This window comes from Taeniopygia guttata, chromosome 13 (assembly GCF_048771995.1).
Source record: "Taeniopygia guttata chromosome 13, bTaeGut7.mat, whole genome shotgun sequence".
NCBI classification, from domain to species: Eukaryota; Metazoa; Chordata; class Aves; order Passeriformes; family Estrildidae; genus Taeniopygia; species Taeniopygia guttata.
The window spans coordinates 8,665,685-8,680,997 of NC_133038.1; positions in this window are offsets into that span (position 1 = coordinate 8,665,685).

The window sequence follows — 15,313 nt, forward strand, 5'->3', positions numbered from 1 at the left end:
GAAAAATCAAGAGTGATCTTTGCTGCATCCGCCTTCACCAAGCTGGATTGATTTTCTTTCTCACATCCACACCAGAGGAAAGGCAGAGCCAGCAGCAGGGGAACAGCCAGGACACAGCATCCTAAAAAAAGAATAAAATCCCTCCCGATTACTCTTGTCGTATTTCTGGAGGCAAAGGTGGATGCAGAGACAAGGTGTGCATAAAACCTCCTCATTTCCCCACAGCTGGGGTTCATTATCAGCTTCCTCTATCTGGATTGCTCTAAACTTTCAATTTAACGGATATATTTCTAGTAACCACTTCTAAACTAATAACATTTAAATGCAGGATATGGGCAGCCTGCAGCTATGGCTGCTGTGGAAGCAGATCTTGCAGGCCTGACTCATTGCAATAATGGCTTTGCTATCAGCTTCTTAATTATGATGGAAATTACTGGAGCAAATTACCATAAAGGTTTAGGAACATTCAGTCCATTCTGGCCCTTCCAGGTCTGTTGCAATACATATTTGCTTTTTCTTCATAAATGTTAAAATGCCTGCTCTTTTTTTTTTTTTTAAATCGGTCTTCTCCTTCTCTTGGGAACATAGAAAAAAAAAAACTTCTTTTCACTGTGGCAAGGTCCCAAGAAAACAGGTGGCTTCATGCATAAACAATGATAATTGGGAAAGAGGTGATAGAAATTCCAGCCTGCACACTTCCAAGTCCAGCACACAAGTTCTCCATAGTTTATGAGGTTGTGTCGGGCACAAAGGGGTTGACTCCACCAAATCCCAGCTCAAAATCCTTACCAGGTCTAGAACCCACTTTTGGACCTTTCTCCATTCCAATCTGAGAGCCAATTTCTCCACAAATCCACAGTCACACACTCACTTGGGGGGAAAAAGTGAGAGTAACACTGGCTGAAGAACCCAATTTTTTGCACCAATGCAGCCATTACAACCTGAGCAAGGGATGCAAGGCATTACACTGATTTATTTGTTTGCAAATCACAACTTCTGGGAAAGATAAGAGCCTGAACAAAACCTAACAATTCCCTGGGAAAGAGCTGCAGTGCTATCAGTTTAACTGAATACCTCTGCTCCTGCAAATGAAGTTTTAAAGGAGCCTGAGTGCTGAAAAATTACCATTTCTCTGCTTTCAGAAAACTACCATTACAAGCTAAGTCAGAACAAATTTGAGGCACGAGTCTCTTTTCAGTAGGGAATACCTTTATGTTGGATTAACCAAGATTTGCTCAGCGTGCTGAAGTTCTGTCTGTTGGTGTTGGCTTTGTACAAGTTCCAGTGAGCTCCACTGGAATTAATGCCCTGATAGGGTCACAACAGGGGAACCTCCTCTGAGATAAACCACGTTCCCACTGGCACTCAGTGGTTCTTAATGGTGCATTTGAATTTACATCTCCAGGCTGAGGCAAGGAGGGGCTTTAGGACCAGCAGCAGCTCCTCACGTGAACTTGAGTGGTGTGATCAGGCTTTTTTTGTCCCACAGGCAAAAAAAAATTTGCTTTTTTTGTCCCCACTTCCCCCTGTGCTCTCAGCCCGGGTTGGGAACACGGTGTTCCTTCCCATGCTCCCGCCAGGAGGACACGAGGGGCTAATGGAAATGCCTCGGTAATGAACCCATCTGCTGATGTCCTCACTGGCCTGGCTCGCCCTGCCAAGAACCTCAGCAGGGGTCCCCCACTCTTTAAAGCCAACATATGCACAAAACCTACGGATTTCGGATTTCGCTTTCCCTGCCGTTTCCACCCCTCTCCTCTGCTGCTCATGTTTTAAATACTTTCCCTGAAAATACTTCTCTGCAGGAGTGGCTGCTGAGCCCATCTCTGACTATCGCTGCCACACAATCTGGAGGCCTGACCTTCCCAGGGCAGGAGGGTCCCAAGGGAAGCCAAGCAGGTCCTACACTTCCAAACCACCCCAAGACAATGGATATTGTCACAGGGACATTCTTCTTTCTTTGGGGATTTTTCATACAGGAGCACAGAGGAAAGAAAAAGAAAACAATTTCTATTTCTGCTCCTCGTTTTTCCCATGTAGAATGTGTTTGGAGAATTGTTTACCTGGGGTGTTGCTTGGTTGGATTCTGTGAGGATTGTTTGAGCTTGATGGCCAATCCAACCCACCTGGGGCTGGGCTCTCCAGAGAGGGTTACGAGTTGTGAGTTAGATTTGGTAGTTAGAAAAAATAGGTTTGTAGTTCTAGTATCTCCTTTAAACAGTGTATTAATGTATTGTAGTATAGTTATAATAAAGAAATCATTCAGCCTTCTGAGCTGGAGTCGGACATCAGCATTTCTTCCCACCGGCTTCACCTGCATTTCCAATAGGATATCACCATCCTGGTGATGTGTACATTACCTCTGGCCTGGGGCTGAGTGACAGGGAAGAATCCATGGCCTGTCTTGGGCTGGACATCACCCAGTAGAGCAATAACTGCCCCAGGCCATCAGCTTGACCCCAGGGTGGCTACAACTGAAAAGTCAGTGATGTGGCAGCCCCAGCCCTCCAGGCTGTGCCCTTCTCAGTCCACCAGTGCAGGAAAATCTCAGGGCATCAGCTGGCTCAGCCATCTCCTGCAGGAAAAGCTCCTGGCTCCCAAAGCCTGGAAGTGAAGCACCAGCACTTTCATCCACACCCAAACTCTGCAGCACAGATCTGTCTGTGTGCCCAGGTGGGCAGGGAGACCAATGGTCTGCATCAAAAACAGTGTGGCCAGCAGGACCTGGGCAGTGGTTTTGTCCCTCTCTGTTTGTCACAGGTGAGGCCCCTCCAGGGCTGTGTCCAGTTCTGGGCTCTGCACAGCAAGGTGGACACTGGGGGCTGTGTCCAGGGAAGGGAACAGAGCTGGGGAAGGGGCTGGAGCACCAGGAGCAGCTGAGGGAGCTGGGAAAGGGGCTCAGCCTGGAGAAAGGGAGGTTCAGGGGGGACCTTGTGGCTCTGCACAGCTCCTGACAGAAGGGGACAGCCCGGGGGACATCCAGGATGAGAGGGAATGGCCTCAGGGTGGACATCAGCAGGAATTTCCCCATGGAAAAGGAGCTCAGGCACTGGAACTGCCCAGGGAGGTTTGGATCCCCATCCCTGGAGTGTCCCAGGAAGGGCTGGAGGTGGCACGGGATGCTCTGGGCTGGGGACAGGGTGGGGATGGGGCACAGGTGGGACTCGGTGGTCCTGGATGTCTTTTCCAACCCCAATGATCCCGGGATTCCATCACCCCTCATGGAGAAACCATTGGCTCTCTGCCACCTCCTGACAGACACCACCACACCTGGCGACCAAGAGAACAAAGTCTGGGAGGGATGGGAGCCACCACAGCCCGTGCCAGGGCACAGACACCGACCCCAGCCTACTGCTGGAGGATTTTAAGGATGTGACCAGCAAATAAAATTAATGGGACACGCAGCACCTTCGGCCCCACTGGCCCAGAGGTCTCCCAAAGCTCAAAAGTGCCCTCCTCTGGCTGATTCCGCCAGACTCCTCCGGGATTGCCGGGATTACACTTTTCTGTGGGAAGAAAGGATTAAAAATCAGCTGCAAAGCAATCACTGAAAACCCAATTATTCTCCAGGAAGAAATTTCTCACAATGGTTTGAGATGGGCCGGCTGCACCATGGGTCCCATCCCAGTCCCATCCCCAGCTCAGACCTGCAGGGAACAGCTTTCCTGGGATGGATCCTCAGCCAGGGATTGTGGTTCAGGTCAGGTTGTGGTTCTGAAACTTCGTGTTTTATGGCTCTCCACGTAGGTCTTGGAAAAAAAAAGAAAAAAAAAAAAAAAGCCTTTAGCTTTCAGAAGCGAGCTCTGAATTGCAGAACACGATTTTCTGGCTCACAGATTTCCATACTGCTAAGTCATCTTTGGACTTCTGTCTCCAAGCAGTTGCCTGACATATCCCAGATGACTATTTTAGGAAAAGGCAAATCATGCCCTAGAAATGCCTGTTTGCTCTGTGCTGACTGTAAAGGCAGTCTAGACGGGCACAGATGGAGATCTCTGTATTTGGGCAGGTGAATCACACCCCCACAGACTCAGGGTTTCAAAATTTCACCCTTCATCCAAGCCCATCCAAGCTCAAAAGTTGCTTTACTGGCTAAAGTTGTTCATGATGGAAACTATCCATGGATATCTTGGGAATCACTGACTTATATCTCTCACTGCATTATTCCACTGAGGTATGTCAGAGCATTTTTGCTTTGTTTTTTTTCCCCATTTCATTTTAGTATCATGGGGAAGTTCTCTGCTTTCCTTAGAAGGTAACTCCATAGACCAGGAAATCTTGGATTTATTCTCTTTCTCATCTTCCCTTATGGAATATCTTTGGTATTTCCTAGAGATTATGTGTTTGCATTTAAAGGTATTTGATGTACAATCAACATTTATGTACTTTATAAACTTTTTTAATTAAATAAATACATTTTTAAGATAAATCAGTCTGGAATCTCATTACTCAGTTGTCTTCTTGTGCCCTATTTTTCAACTGAGCCTCAAGATTAGCTGATGTCAGTAAGGAGCTGACAGAACTACAATTTATAAGCTACTCCCCATCTATTTAAGAATGCTGACAATTGTTTAAGAAAAATGAAACTGTTTTGTAAATCAATGAAATTATACTACAAGCAAACCTTAGACAGATCTCAACAGGATTTTTACATGTCATTAACCTGATCTGCATGACACTTGGACAAAAGCATCCCTAATAGCTTTTGCCCTTCAGAACTGAACCAATTCAAGGCAATTCCCAGGAGGAAACTTGTGAAATTCCTGGGGCAGGGGTTCATTTGGGAAGCCCTAGAAAGGCTCTTAAGGTGTTTCTAGAACACTCTCATGATTTGAAAGGACACCCTATAGGGGCAACATCACCTTTTTTAGGGTGTCTTTTTGCCCGCAGGAGTTAGGGCTGAGTTTCCCAAGGCTCCTCTGTATTTAACCACGTGTGCCCCATCAGAAAATTTGGGATTTAAGGTCCCCTCCAGTTTGACAGCAGCACTCCTATCACCATTAACCCAGCTAAAAAGCCCTCCCAGATTTTTTTCCCCCTGATAATTCTCCTCTCCACGTGGCAGGGAGTAGCCCTGGCTTAGCTTGGCAGCCCTGGCACGATGTGCAAACCACCCAAGACGTTTGCTTCCCTTCCCAGCAGTCGGGACAGGGTATATTTGAGCTTCTTGGAACACGCCAGGCTTTGGGGTTTCTTGCATGTAGTGCTAAGTGAGCTTCCTCTCTTTGATTTGTGCACCAAGCCATGGGTGACAGAAATACTCTTCATTTTTCACTGACGTGGGCAGCTCCTCTCTCAGATGTAATTGCAGGAGTCTGCCCAGCCGGTCAGACAGGCCACTTTGTTCCCTCCACAGCCCTGCCCACACCCATCCTCCAAGTCTGGCTTGGCCTTTTCTAAACAGCCTGCTAAGGATTTATTATATCTTGGCCCTCCATAAAAAATAATTAAAATATAAATATACATACATGTAGATTGATATTGATATAGATGGATTAGATGTAGATATAGATATAGATACAGGATTATAAAAATCAACTGCCTGGCTTTGGTTTTTTCCAGTTTGGTGATATTAGACCTACATCACCCAGTCTCCTGTTCCTGACTGAAACTGTCTGGGTGTAACTGATGCTGCAGCTTGGCCTGTCCCTGGCTACTGCAGAGCAGGATAAAAGCCAATTATAGTCCAGAAACTTCAAATTTTCTTGCTTTACCATTAACACTGTGAGCTTTATATATATTATTATTATTATTATTATTATTATTATTAGTTTTTAACACAGCGCCATCAAAAAGCCAAGAGTGAGGCTCTCTGGACTCTAAACATCCACAGGAAGGTAACAGTCATTGCCTCATTGCCTAGCTTGGAGTTTTTCATATAATTTTTTTTTTTTTAAAGAGACAGGGCAGGCAAAGGGTGTTCTGGGTCTAATTCTGAGGTTATGTGAAGTAATTGTGAACACTTTTCCCTGTAAGTCTCTTGAACAGCTGCTATGGGAGACATCTCTCTCTCTGTACTTCTGATGGTCGGTAAAGGGCAATATAATTAAAGCAGTTTAAATAGACAATAAAAGTATATTCCTCAGAATTTCTACCAAGAAATAGGGTGGTTTGGCTTGGCAAAATGGGGAAAAAATGGAATATTATGTCAAATCACAAGATCTGCCTTTCTCTAAATAGATAAAATCTCTGATTTTTTTACAGCTTAGCATATAACCATCCTCTTTCAAATTCTGCTTGCAATAGTTTCTCAAAATCAGGACTCAGCTTCTTCTATTCCAGTCATTTTTCACTGCAGCCAAGCCTACAAAAAGACTTTAACACTTCACAAGTTCTTCAGACTTACTTTAATCCGAGAACTTTAGAGAGCTGTGCAAACGTTTATTAACACTTGCAACAGCTCCCCAGGTCTGTTTGAGGGGGTTCTCATTTTATCCCCAACGTGCAGACAGGGTAACTAAGGTAACAGCAGGCAAAAAGGGTTTGACTTCCCACTTCCAAGCTGGAGTGTGTTAACTATTAGATAATTATTCTTCCACTGAGAACAGTTTAAAGCTGTAACGTACAAATATTGATTATTTGTGCCTGAGTGCTGCTCTCAAAGCTCTCCCTCAGAGGTGGCTGCATCAGGCTGGTGTGGAAGAGGTTTCACAGCCACTCCTGTGAGCCAGGGAGAAGTTTGAGAAGAGGATCCATCTTCATCCCTGAAAAAATTTCCTACCGAGGTCATTGACATAGAAACCAAGAAAGAAAAATGGATAAATAAGAGAAACCTGCAGCTGCCTATTCCAGTGAGCACTTTGTTTGTCTCTCACGACCAATGAGTAAACTTCTGAGCTTTGGGAGAATGTATAAAAAGCATGCATGCTGCAATAAAAACAGTTTGAAGCCTCCTGAAAATGGCCTCCACAAATGCCCAGCCCTCAATCTTCTGTATCATGACAGCCCTTCACATGTGAGAACAGAAAAGCAGGGTTTGTTCCTGGGTGGATAAAGGAATGTGGCAATTCTGAGCGACTGGCACAAAATAAAAATAAAAACCTGAGGCCTGGCAGACAGGGGGCACTCAGAAATTAAAAAGGGAGCAGAGCTCCTGAGGGTCTTATGGTTCTTTGTTGGTTTTTGGGGGGTTTTGCACTGAGCAAGGAACAGGTGTTCAGCTATTTCATAGCCAGGAGCATCATTCCAGTCCGAGATGCCTCTCTAGCACCGAGGGTTTTCCAGGAACACATTTGCACTCATTAGCAGTTTTTGCCACAATGGAACAAGTCAGCACAAGCTTGGGGTGCTGGCACAAATATAGACTTGGTTTCTGTCCAGGAAAGCACACTAAGATGGTTTGAATGAGGGAAAGGCAGCTATACCAGAACAAAGCATCCTCTAGGTACTGTCAGCTAATCATGGAAAAGGGGAAAAAAAAAAAAAAAAGTAGAGGAAAAGGGGAAAAAGAAGTAATTGTGTGTTGACTTGTGTGTCCAGATCTCATAATTAAAGACACTTTGCCAGGTCTAACGCTCACACTCACACTCACACTTGCTCTTCAAGCACTGGGACTGTGGGGGTGCCCCAGGTACCTCTCCAGAAAATGCACCTAATCAGCTTTTTGCACAGATCTCCTCACATGCTCAGACTTAGAGCCCTTGTGCTTGGAAACAATCCTCAGCTGTGCACCACGCACTGCTTCAGTCTCTGGGCCTGTGTTTTCACAGATTTTGACATTTATTCAATAACACCATACTTTGTACTGAGCCAGCAGCTCACTTTTCCAGGGGAAAAAAATCCATTTTCAATGCATGTCCAAAGGCATTGCCTTCTACCACTCCTCAGACACAGCACACTGCTTTAACTAGGCTCTAACTAATTTTGTTTAGGCATTAACTCATTACATCTGCAAATCTGGTCTCTGGCAGTAATTGCTCTCTGACAGCCACTGTCTGGCCCCTCAGCTCTGCATCTCCTCAGCAGCAGCCCCACGGGAGAGGCTCTGGTCCTGGTGGGCATCAAACCCAAACTGTCTGTCCTTCTGGCCACGTCTGCCAGCCAAAAGCCAGGCCAGGAGCTACAGCACAGAGTGAAACATCAAAAACAACCAGACTTTCTGGAGCAATTCTCTAAGAAGGGGTTGCAAAGCCCTGTGTTTTGGATAAATGAATGCAGGGGTTACTGGTCAAGAGCATTAACTCCACATTACTCCCATTTTCCATCTGCCTCCTGCCTCTGAGCTTTACCTTGGTGATGCAAACAACAGATATATTTTTCGCCTTCCTCAGCCTTTGGGGAGATAGCTTTCCTCAGGAGTCCCAAATCCTACCAGCAGGAAATGGCAGATTTATCCCAAAAGATTGTATGTCCAGGAAAGTAACTCATTTGCAACCTCATTGCAGTCGTGAGGGCAAATCTAAAGGTCTTGTGCAGCCTCTGTGAGGAGCCAAGGAAGAGTGTGGAGAAGTCTTTGTGCTCTGAACCACAATTTTAGTGACACGGGTGGCACAGGACAGCCCCAGCTGCAAACCATGGAGGCAGGAAGGAAACATCTCCCTCGGGAATTTAACAGCTTCTTGCAAAGAGCTGTGAGGAGGGAAAAGCAGCGACACATCCATGCCGTGGGTCAGGAGAAACACCAGGATCCTGCCTGAAAATGCCACAGGGGTAAGACACAAAGGTGTCAGTCAGCTCCAGTTTCTTCAAAACATTCCAACGCATCATCTTTGTCCCAGCAGGTTTATGCCAGGGCAAACACCTGAACCATTCTAACTTCTGCCAGGTCAAGTGTTCTCCATCCTCCTGCTACGGCATAAATCTGAAATAAGGTGGCAGAACAGAGAGTCACAGGATGGCTGAGGTTGGAAAAGACCTCCAAGATGATCAAATCTAACCTGTGACCAATCCCCACCTTGTCACCATACCAGAGCACTGAGTGCCACTTCCAGTTGTTCCTTAATCCCGCATGGATTCTGCATCTTGTGTTCGACAGAAAAGCTGCATTCCCAACCCTGACCTGCACCAATTTACTGCCTCTGGGTGCAGAGGTCTGCTACTGTACAACCACAACCTGGAGATGTATTTATACAACCTGTTTTCCAGCAAAAAAACAAATTTTAGAAGTTCCTACTCTCCTGCCTGACCCAGGTCTCCTGTTCCCATCCCTTCACCTCGGTTTACCTCCTGTTTCCAGGTGCTGATGCAACTGGTTGTGGGGCTCTGTGATAAACTGGGTCAGGGAAAACTCTTTTCAGCAGCAGTCACGTTGGGTTTTTTTTTAATTTTGGATGATTTCACATCTCCACAAAGAGCTGCCTCAGCAGAACTGGGGGGCAATGAACTGTGTGGGACAGTGCCAAGAGCGAGTGGCCAAACATGGGGGCAAAACTAAATTGCCTCTGCTGCTGGGGAAAACATTCGTGTAACTGCTCCAGAGCAGCTTCCAACCTCCGGAGCAAGTGATCAGCATAGCATTTGCATTTGAATTGAGGGAAAAATCCCCAAGGAGCATGTCTAGGCAGGTGGCTGTCTGGAGTTGGTCAGAGGTGGGATGGAAGGAGGGCATTCTGCATGAAAATTGGGTAAAGAGTTCCCCGGGCTGCTCTGCACTACAAGGATTTTAGGTTGTTTCCAAAACCTTTACCTATCTATCCCTACCTTTGCCTTGAGCTTTAATAAATAAATCTTCCCTTCGCCTCGCAATGAAAGCTGTCTTGGGTCATGGGACCGGCTCTGCGCAATGGAAAAGCTCATCCAGCTAATTAATTACTGCTCCTGCCTCCCTCAGCATCAGAGCACGGATCCTTTGGCTCCAGCCACACAACTAATAGGAAGGCATTTTTAATTACAGCTGGGCACTGCATCCTCCCTTTGCAGTCCCCGAGCTGGGTCCACAGCAGGGAATTTTCCCTCTTGGAGCTCGTGGGAAATCCATGGGAGGCAGAAGCGTGGGCCAGGCTGTGGGAAACCTGGATCCCACCTGGGCTCTGCCTCTTGCCCAGGGTGGTGAATACAGAGCCCTGCTGCCAGCCAAGCCTGCCCAAGCCCAGCTTGGATGCCGGGCTTTGATTTGCTTGGAAATAGCGAGGAGGAAATGGGGTGAGGGAGGTGGTGAGGATGGCAGCAGCATTACCACATCTGCTGGTTGGAATCATTAAGCACGGCGCACTAAATGAATCATTAGGCACCACAGCAGATCCACACATGCTTTGCTTCTCCAAGCTCCCTGACTCCAGTCCCTGCTCTCTGTACAAATGCCCAGTGATTGTTTCAAGCAGCCGTGCCCATTCCCAGTGTTAATGCTGCGACTCCTTCCAAAAAAAAAAAAAAATTGCTAAACAGATGAAGCTCTGCTGAAGGAACAGATCTGTTTATGGAACGTACTTTTCTTTCACCAGACCAAATATATTCAGCCCTCTCAAGTAAATATGTACATTAAAAACTCCCTAACTGGCTAAATGAGAAGAAAGAAATAGCAAACGGGAAATTATATAACTACAATAAGAAGGTGCATTTTAAAATGCTTTATTGCATGTTTTTTGAGGTGAAATCTGAAAGCAATTTTTAAAAAATTCAAATATCAGAGACTGAATAAATGGTTCCACAAGAAACTGAACAAATATGTGAAGGAAAAGGATTATTATATTTAAAAAAATAAATAAGCCCTCAGACTGTATTATTACAACCTAAATGTTGTCTTAGCCTGGAATATAAGAATCTGAAAACAGATCTAACTAGGCAAATAAAGCAATACGACTTGTTTATTTTTATTACCCAAGCTAATTTTTTAAAATAATAACATAAATAATATTTTTTTTTCCAAATTCTATTGTTCTTATTACTCAAGCAGCTATTTCCACAGTCATATGCTTGCAAGAGTACCTGGCAGCAGTTTCAATAAGTTATCTGAGTATTACAAAACAGCTTTACAACAGCAGACAAAACCACTCCATTCAACGCTCCTCCACTGATCCCCTCTTGGCTCCCATTCCACCCCAGCCCTCCCCATATCACAAGGCTGCTGAGATCACGCCAGCCGAATCAAAACCCCGGGAAATCACAATAGGATTAAAAAATCCTGAGCACAGAAGCCAGCCAGCAGTTTTTTCCATGGGCATTAATAAAAGCAGGATAAACCCAGCACTAAAATCTCCCAACCTTTACTCAGGTGTGGAGGGCTGGGCTGTGCCTTCACTCGTGCTTGCACACACTCAGCAGGCTGAGAGCAGCGAGGAATTCTGCAAGTCACAGTTGGCTGCTTTGATTCAGCTCTGTTGCAGCCTCAGGATTATTCATCCTATTTTTCCAACCCTTGGGTTTATTCTGATTTAAAAGCGTGAAGGTGGGCAACGTCCATCAGCAGAGCCCTGAGTGCACAGGTGAGCCAAGAATAATCCCCACAGCTCAGTCAGCGAAGATAATATCAAATCTATCTGATTTCAGCACTTCACAGGAGCTGCTTATCTCTAGGAGGTGTTAGATCTGAGTTCAGCCTGTTGTTTGGTCTTGTTTTCTCCTGCCTCCAATGGCAGCTCCACAAATTGTGCTTTTCATTCCGCACAGAAATGCAGCAGGGCCTTGAATTTTATCCCTGATGCAATATGGGCTTAGCAACAATGAGAACAGTGAGCAAGTCATAAAAATAATAAACCATGCTAGGTCTGGAGGCTATGAAATCAGCTCAAACCTACTGCGGGGAGCTGTGCTGCCTGCACAGAGCCACATGGCTTTCCATGGGCACCAGCCCATTTATGAGTCATGAAACATAATAGAGTATTGTTGAAAGCTTTGGGACCATGAGAAATTATCTACTGCCCGGCATGGGGAATGGTATAAACTGGCAAGGAGCTGGAGTTACATTCTTTTACAGAAATGAAATCAGACAGCCTTGGCCTGCTTGCCAGTATACAAAACCACAAATCATGAGGACAACTCCTTAATTAGGACTAATTTTTTTTTTTAATTATTTTTTTCTTTTTTATTTTAAGAGTTGCCACTGTGCTAAGCAGCCAGGGAAGCCAATATTTGCTCTGTCCCTCGCTGAGTTATAATAAGGCAGAAAAGGTGGGTAAGACAAAAAAGGAGGGGTAGGTGAGACCATGTCTCAGCAGGAGCTCCCAGGTGACATCCCCTCATGCCAAGGAAGGGACACGTGTCCAAGGAGGACAAAAGCCATTTGCTAAATATTCTGTTGTGATAACACCAGGGTGGCATAGGTGTGCTTATCTCCTTGTAGAGGAGAGAGGGAGGCAGCACTGTCCTGCAGGGGAGAGCACAGGGCTGGAGATCATCTCTAATCCAAATGCCACATTCCTCCTGCTGCCTGTGCCCAGAGGAGAAATGCTAAACGGCATTTCTCTGACTGAGAAACCAAAAATCCTATTTTTAAATGAACAGTGAAGACTTCAGGAAATTGCATAACTGCAGGAATACGGATATTAGTGGATAAATACCTGACAGGGAGAGAAAAGAAGACAAAGTGAGATCTTCCCAGTGTTATCTAGGTAATGCACAAGAGGCAATGGGCGCAGTGAAATACAGGAAACTTCATTTAAACACAAGAGAAAAGTTGGTTTACTGTGAGGGAGGTTTGAAAAAAAGAACAAGTGGAGTCTCAATCCTTAGCTGGAGGATCCCTGTTAACTTTGGGAATGCTACACACTCATCCAGTCAAGGAGAAAATAACAACATTATGTGCATTCTTTCACAAATTTCAGATACTTTATATAATCTGGATATTGAGTTTTTACTATGTATTAGTGAGCCCAGGAAGGTCAGTAAAATCCCAAAGATTAACCTCTCTTTGCAAACCAGTTGCTACCCTGGAATTAATATATGCTGAAGGAAATGATGGCTTGTGTACCAGTGATGAATGGCCAGGAAAGGCCAAAAATGAATGGAAATTCAGCTAGGAATCATTCAGGCTATAAATGCAACCACATTTTCTATTGTGCAGCAGTTGCATCATGTCACAGCCAGTCAATAAGAATAAATCAGGAGCTCACTTCCCTCCTTCTGCCATGGATTATCTGAGGTGGGACTACTCTCTTCCCTTCCCCAAGGAAATCTCATATTAATCAAGGCATAAATGCTGCTTGAGCAGCATTTGACAGTGATATTTATCCAAGTTCAAGGATGGATAGATGGATCAATCAATTCTGAGCCATATTTGGCTTCAAATTTAGTTCAAAATAGAGGGAAACAGGCAGGTGCAACCCTGGAAACTGAGGACAAGCATCACTTCCAAAGGTGGCCCTCCTTAATAGGACCAAAACTAAATGGATGCATGTCCCTTGTGGCAGCCAGGGTTCTAGCTACAGCTTCAGCAGAATGTTGGTGTTCTGGAGATCCTCTAGGAGAGCAGAGGAAGCAACAGCAGGCTGAGCATTCCAGCGGGATCCAAGGAGCAGGGACTCCATTCCCAGCTCAACCCCAGCTGCCTGCGAGCCCCTGGGAAGCTGCTCCAGCCAGGCTGCAGGCTCTGGGCCAAAAAATACCAGGACAATATGCCTGAAATAGAGAGAGAGGCACTCAGAGGTCACAGTCCCAGCAAGCAGGGCAGGAGGGGAGAGAAGATCATGTGCAGCACCTGAAATCAGCCTGGGGGAGGATGGAAAAGGAACTCTCGTGAAGTCTTCTGCTTAGTGCTGGTCTGAATCAAGGACAAACACCCCTCCCTGAGGACAGGTACAATCCTTAGGGAAGGGAACACACATTCTCCATGCAAATATTGCAAATATAGATATGGCCACCAAACAGCTGCCAGTGCTGTCACAGCTCTGCTGGTACGGGGACACACCCTGGGGACAGAATAAATGCCCCAGGAATCAGGCAGCTCTGGGGAACAAAGGAGGAGAGTGTGAGCTTGGGGAGGCCTCAGGCAAAGGTTTTGGATGGGTGGATGTCTGAGTTCCATGCCAAGAGTGAGATATCTTTCGTTATATTGGAAACCATCACTTCATAAAATTTTATATTCTCCCCACACACGTAGAACTGAGAAGTCTTGCATGTTAGTGTTGTTCCTGGATAACCAAAATGTCACCTTCATAGCTCCTTGTGGGCTGCTGCTCCACCTCAGACTCGCTGAAAGTGTAGCTGGTTCATTAAAAAAAAAAAAAAAAAAGAAAGAAAAAAAATGAAACCCTCAATGTTTGTGACAATCACATCAACTTTAATGTCTTCCAGGTTCTTGGCTGGGATGACACATCTCAATAAAACAGCAAAAGAAAATGTCCTCTTTCATACAAACTAGACTGTTGTTTTCCACAAAGCTTTTCCAAGTGCTGGACACACGGTCATAGTAAATTCAACCTTTCTGACTTTACCTCTCTGGTCCAGCAATAACTGACTGGGAGAGGAGATTGAAGCAGAGTTTAAAACCACGTCACCACAAGCATCTTTGGAGAAAGACAGAGAGAGGATCCAGAAGGGATTTCATCTCTAACCTACCAAGTAGGGTTACGGAAATAAAATCTGAAGTCCTAGAACTTTGTGAATTTGAATAAGTGGTGAGTTTTGGCCAAGGAAAGCAATGAAGGTGAAAGCTGGACTTCAAAACAAATATTTTCCTGCATTCCTAAAAGGCCTTTAGTTTAAAAAAAGCATTTGTAATAAAAACTAAAACAAGTTTTAAAAACTTCAGAAGCCAAGGGCACAAACAAGTTCCAGGACAGTGAGAAGAGCTGTATCATTGCATAAACTGTGGGGAGGAAAAACCAATTAACTTGAGGACATTGGTCAAAAAGTAAAGCATGAAATCAGAGTGGGGTTTGTTTGTTTATTTGTTTTTAAAAGGGCCCACACATTCTCAAAAGGGTTTTGGTTGGGGGCCTCTCTTTTTAATGTCTGCCTTTTCCTCCAGCTACTTGGTGCCACTGATTATTCTGGAAGAAATGCTCACCTCCCTGAACTACAGCACTTTTCTAAAGTTATGCAACATAGGAAGCAAAAGCTCAGTAATTGTCAATATCAAAGAATGTCCCTTGCATCAGCCAGTCCATCTGTGAAGTTTTGTTCATTATGAAGATTACACCACTGACATATGGGAGAGACATTTCTGTGGAAGCCTAAATGAATGAAGTTAGAAATGTTTTATTTGTCAGCTAAAAAAAAAAAATCATATGGAGATCTTCAGGATTTTACAGGGGCTCCTAATACGTTTTGCCTTTATCCTTTTGTATACCCTTCTTTTATTTTATCTTTTTTTCCCCTCTCAATATGTAGAGTAATTACAGTGATAAAACAACTCATATAAGATGTGACTCACACAGCCCTTAAGAGAACAATACAACACTACCCTCAGACAGGGAAACAGCCCAGCTCTCAGCAGGCA